Here is a 6042-nt window from a genome sequence, read left to right on the forward strand (position 1 = left end):
CCTGGGGACGCGGGGACGCTGCTTGCACCCGCGGCACCGCCCCCCACGCAGTGCCTGCTGCACCACGCGTGTGACGGGTGCCCGATCTCCTGTTCACCTTTGCACCCCGCATCTCTCTCCTTCAGGACCCACTTTTCTTCTTGTTCAAACAGCTCTTCCAGTGAGAGCCTGTCGTCAGTAAGACTGCCGGGTTCTCATTTGCCTAAAGGTGTCTTAGGGCTTAGAAGTTTCCATGTAACGTGATTTTATTTCAGCGTGTTGAGGATCTTATTCCATTGTCTTTCGGCACCTGCTGTGACTTGGGCGAGAGCCTGGTGTCAGTCTGATTCTTGCTCCCTGCTAATACTCTGTCTTCCCTCTTTGTTGTTTTCAGTTGTCTATGAAATTTTTTTTAAAGATTTATTTATTTATTTGGATGTCAGAGTTATACAGAGAGAGAAGGAGAAGCAGAGAGAGAGAGAGAGAGAGAGAGAGAGAAGTCTTCCATCTGCTGGTTCACTCCCCAATTGGCTGCAATGGCCAGAGCTGTGCCGATTCGAAGCCAGGAGCTTCTTCCATGTCTCCTACACAGGTGCAGGGCCCAAGGACTCGGGCCATCTTCTACTGCTTTCCCAGGCCACAGCAGAGAGCTGGATCAGAAGTGGAGCAGCTGGGACTCAAACTGGTGCCCATATGGGTGCTGGCACTGCAGGCAGTGGCTTTACCCGCTATGCCACCATGGCGGCCCCGAGTCTATGCACTTTTAAACCAATTTTCCATCTCATTTTATGCGTTTGGAGGAGGAGGAGGTTGCAGCGTGTGCTCCGGCTGCTGTCTGGACCCAGAACTGGCTTCCTGCGCTGCTCAATGGGGTGGGCTTGCCTGCCCGGTGCACGCCCGTCGTTTTGAATCATCCGTTTTTGTGTGGTGTTGCAGAAGCCTGATGCCCCTCGGGCCCTGACGAAGCTTACAGGGACATTTCGCTTTACGCTGTGTCGTGAGTAGTTTCAAACCTCTGTGTTCCCGTAGCTCTTAGGTCTTCTTTCCCCCTTCTCCTCCTGCAGGCTGTCGGCTGCTGCTTCATTCTGACGTCCGCCGACCCACCCGTGGCCATCTTCCGCATCTGCTCGCACGCCGCTTTCTCTCCCTGCTCCCAGCCACCTCCCGCTTCTCCTGTGCTCTCTCCAGACTCTGCAAAACTCACAGGCTCATTCACACACTCAGGAAGCAGCGCAGTGTCTCTGCTGACTCCTTTTCCCGCCATCAGTTCAGCAAACAGAGAGAAAGGGTATAGAAATGCATTTCTTCCTTTGTATATCAGCAAAGAACTTTGTCTGATTCCTAATAAGAAAGGCTCCAATTAGCATCTTTAAAAGTTTATTTATTTGAAAGGCAGAGTGTCAGAGAGAGAGAGAGAGAGAGAGAAAGGGATTGGCAAACTTAACCCCCAGGGTTCTCAGTGAATTCAGTTCCAGGCCTACTGTGCGCACAGAGGGGCCAGGTGCCAGCAGGAGGTCCTGGGGACAGCCCCGGGCAGGGCAGCCAACAAGGTTTTACCACGAGGGGATCGCGCGTGTCTTTGAAAGGCGCTCAGATCAGGAAGGGTGAGCAGGAAGAAGACCTCGGCCGGAAGCCTAAGACACATCCTAGAGGCCAAGCACTGTCCTGCATTGCTGTGCCGTCGCTGTCCACCAACCACACTCCACGCCGTCGCTGTCCACGAACCACACTCCGCGCTGTTGGTGTCCATGAACCACACTCCGCGCCGTCGCTGTCCATTGAACCACACTCCACGCCATCGCTGTCCACTAACCACACTCCGCGCCGTCGCTGTCCATGAACCACACTCCACGCCGTCGCTGTCCACTAACCACACTCCGCACTGTCGCTGTCCATGAACCCCGGTCCATGCCCGATCTGGCGCAGAGCCCCCACCTCCGTCGCTGGGTTCCACGCTTACCCTGCCAGGGCCCTGGGATGGCCCAGGTGAGAGTCGGTGGCAGCATCGCTCATCCACTCTTCCCACATCCACGCAGCTCTTGCAAGGCTCTGGGCTCCCTGCTACGGGCTAGGGTGGCCAAGTCGGATGGGACCCGCTTCCTGTCTTCAATCTGCTCGCTTCTCTTTCTGCTTCAGGGTCCTAAGGCTCTGGAGCTGATCTTGGCTGGGGAAGGAGAGAGAAGGATTAGAGCAGAAATGGGCAGCGGGGCCGGGAGGGCCAAGGTGGCCCCGGGCCAGCAGTGGTTTTCCTTAACCCCAGACTGCTCCCGCCCACCCCCGCCCCTCCCCTTCCTCCTCCACTTCCTGCCCCTCCCGCCTCCTCGCAGCCCGGCCTGGCTCTCCTGCAGACCTTCCGGAAATCCCCTGCCCCACTTCCAGCTCGGAAACAGTGACTCTGGAGACTGTTCCCATTGTCCTTGGAACTGGACCGGTGGGACCCTAGAGCCTCCTCTCTGGCTGCAGGCCTGCCACCTCCTAAGGGAAGCTTCCCCAGGGCTCTGGTCACTGGTCCCGGGTTGCAAGGCAGGAAAGTGGGGGAGGTAGAAGACAAAGCTGATCTGCAAGTCAGGCTCCACCCCTACCCCTGTGTGGGCCTTCCTCCAGCCAGGACACCTGCCTGCGCCCCATTGTCTCGAACCCCTTGGATGCCTCAGTTTCCCCACTGCCACTGAGGCGGAAGGACCAGAGGCCGTTCTGGAACCCAGACTGGCAGCCTGGACTTTCTCATCGCCTACTCTGCTGTCACTCCCAGCTCTGACCCCGGGAGACCCCCGTCCCCTCTCTTACCCAGCGCAGCCCCAGGGCTGCGGGGTGGGGGAGGGGCGTGGGCGGGGCTTTCCCCGCACCACCCTGGCGCCTGCCTGGATCGGGTTACTGGAGGCAGCCTGGATTTGAATGTGCAAATAAACACAAGTCTCTTTGATCCGCCAGCCTGTGAGGGAGGGGGGAGAAAGCTGAACGCCCCATCCGAGAAGTGCACGCTGGGCACTTGAAAGGGGGCTTGGGGGATGCGGCAGGACAGCGCCCCATCCCTTTGACCGGGCCCAAAACCCACTTTGTTTAAAAAAAAAAAAAGAAGAAGAAGAAGAAGAAAGAAAAGACAAACAGAGGCGATCCAGAAAGAGGACCCGCGTCGGGCACTCTGGCTCTGGGAACCCGATACCCCACCGACCCGGGTCCTCCCCGTTCCCAGGGTGGGGGGCTGGGACGCCCCCGCCCCCGCGGCTCCCTGCCCTTTGGCCTTATTGGGTGCCCCCGGGAGGAGCGGGAGAGGCCACAGGGGACTCTGGAGGGTGAGTGGCTCGGGGTGGGGCCGTCGGGTGGGCGGGGGAGGGCCTATTGTCTCCTGGGCACCAATCCACAGCCGCAGGCAGACAAAGGCAGCAGGAATGAAATGGTAAGTAAAGGCAACAAAAGTGAGGCGGGGGAGACAAAAGCTGGGAACAATATTCCCCAGGCAATAGGCTGGGGACAATAGGGACAGTGACAGCCCCACAAAGACACCAGTGTCTGCAAGTAGACGCTATCTCAGGCAGTGGCTGGCAGCCCGCGCGCGCCGCGCTATTTTCAGCCCAGCTTTTGTGCCGTGCTGAACAATATTCCTTGCATGGCTGCTGATAGAAAGATGAGAAGCTTGCTTCTTTCTCTCCCCTCCTCCTCTTTTCCCAACCCCTGCCAGCTCCAGGCATTCTGAGCGCAAGCCCCTGGCCAGGCTAGGGGCGCGCGCGGGTGTGAGTGTGCCTGCGTCTCGCCTCAACCTTGGGCAAACAGGGACTCGGGGCCTGGGGTGGGCAAGGGCCAGGGTGCAGCTGGCAGTTCATTTCATTGCCAAGGCCATGGTGGGGGGTGGGGGGGGTCCCACCCTGTCATTCCTTCCTTGTGTCCCCAAGTGCTCTCCACCCCACCCCTCAAAGCCAATGCCTCCTCCCACCCTTAGTTATGGTTTTACCAGTCTTGGAACCAGTTCCCAACTTGCCTCCCCACCTCTGCCACGGGAAGCTGACCCCAAGGGAGCAGGAAAACTAGACCTAGGTTGGGCAAAGACTGTGTGGCACGCACTGGTGTTTCTGTAGGCCCCATGACCCTTCCCATGGGGGCGTACGTACTTGGCTCCCTGCCGGTGTCAGCCGGTCCCCAGTGTCTCCCCGGCTCCTCCCGAGGAGCTGACTCTGGACTGTTGGGTGGGAGGTGTCCTTGCCCAGGCTATCTGTGGTTCCGGCTGGCGGGGTCCTCTCGGTTCTCTCCACTGTGGCTGTCCCCGTGGGCTTGGAGGGAACCTTGCACTCTTTGATCATCATTATTTTGGTTTTCATCACGTTTCTAGGCAGCCAAACTACTGCATCTCAGGTCCGTGGCTCCCTCCCAAAAACTGAGACGGAACTTGTTGGGAAGGCGCTCCTTCACGGCTTCCCAGGAGAACGCCTCCCTCAGAGGCCGGTCCTTATGTCGTTGTGCCACCTGTGGACTAAGTGTCCAGCTTTCTAAATGTAAGTTGGCTCTTAGCAGGCGGAAACACGTCTCATACCTCTGCTGGCCACCTCGTGGCCTCACGGTATATGGTAAGTTCTCAGTGGATGCCTGCTGAGTGGGACTGAGTTGAGGGAATCAGATGGGAACTTAAAGCTCATCTGGGACCTTGCTTCTCAACAAGTGGTCTCTGCACCTGCGGTGCCTGGGAGCCTGTGGGAGGTGCAGACTCTCAGCTCCTGGATCCCAGCCTGCATCCCAGCAAGGCCCCCAGTAAGAAGCCGGGACAGAGCACAGCTTCCTCTGCCCCGTTCCTGCTGCCATCCACCACCCGGAGTCCTAGACCAGCGACTAGACCCGGCCATCCGGCCGGCACCCAGGGAAGACCCCCGCAGGGTGAACTCTCGCCCCGTGGCAAGTCGGGGCCACAGCTGGAGTCAGATCAGGGCGAAGAGAATTCAGTTGGCATCCAAAGGCTCTTAGGCGTGGGGCCTGGCGCTTAGCACTTGCTCCTTCTGGGTTTACTGGGAGGAAGTTGAATGATCTCCTAAGCGCCCCCCACCGTGGTCATGTGATGGTGAGCGTTATGACCCCCCACCATGGTCATGTGATGGTGAGCGTTATGTGTCCACTTGGCTGGGACATGGGGGTGCCACACATGTGCATGGCTGGGAGGGCATTTCTAGATGAGGCTGCCATTCCAGCCTGAAGACTGGTGGGTTTCCCTCCCTAATGTGTGTGGGTCTCATCAGTTGGTTGCAGGCCGGACCAGAACAAACCAGCGAGTGAGGGGAACCTTGCCCGCCTGGCCACAGGAGCCGCACCCCACCTCTCCTTCCCAGCCTTTCAGACTCGGCCTGAAGTGGCAGCTCTTCTCCTGGGACTCAAGCCTGCTGCCTTTTGCTTCTTTGCTTTTTACTTTTTTTTTTTTTTTTAAGATGGATTTATTTATTTGAAAGGCGGAGCTGGGAGTGTGGAGGGGAAAGAGAGACCTTCCACCTACTGGGTGGGAGTAGACCAGGCTGAAACCAGGAGCCTGGAACTCCATCTGGGTCTTCCACATGGGTGCAGGGGCCCAAGCACTTGAGCCATTCACAGCTGCTTTCCCAGGCGCACCAGCAGGGAGCTGGATCAGAAGTGGAGCGGCTGGGACTCAAACCGGTGGTCATATGGGATGCCGGCACCATAGGTGGCAGCTTAGCCCACTGCACCATAATACTGGCCCCTACTCCTTTACTTTGTAAAAGACTTATTAATTTATTTGAAAGGCAGAGTGACAGAAAGGGAGACGACACCCCCACCCACCCCAAGTATACAAATCCTATCGGTTCTGTGTCTGGAGAACTCTTAATATAATTTAGGTACTGAATAATTGGGTGCTGCAGTAACCAAACGTGTAGAACCACTCTGGAGCTGGGGGAGGGGTAGAAGCAGGAAGATCTTTGGGGTGTCTGCGAGAACTCTGGGTGTTATGGGTGACTCTGCCGTAGTCTCAGATGGGAAGGAGGACCATGTCCTTAGACGCTGGGTCAAGAGTGATACTTTTTCTAAAGTGGCGGGGCTCTCCACTGAACTGAGAGCTGCTGTTTTGTGCAA

General features: G+C 57.6%; 1 long non-coding RNA gene across 1 annotated transcript; it reads right to left on the reverse strand.

Annotated features, from left to right (window-relative positions):
- Positions 1-385: 385 nt before the first annotated feature.
- LOC138845057 (uncharacterized) lies at positions 386-2231 on the reverse strand. The gene is made up of 2 exons (XR_011381790.1): positions 1940-2231; positions 386-1320 (listed from the first exon to the last, which is right to left on the reverse strand). It is a non-coding gene; the product is annotated as an uncharacterized lncRNA (long non-coding RNA).
- Between the last annotated feature and the right edge of the window lie 3811 nt (positions 2232-6042).

This window comes from Oryctolagus cuniculus, chromosome 13 (assembly GCF_964237555.1).
Source record: "Oryctolagus cuniculus chromosome 13, mOryCun1.1, whole genome shotgun sequence".
Lineage (NCBI taxonomy): Eukaryota > Metazoa > Chordata > Mammalia > Lagomorpha > Leporidae > Oryctolagus > Oryctolagus cuniculus.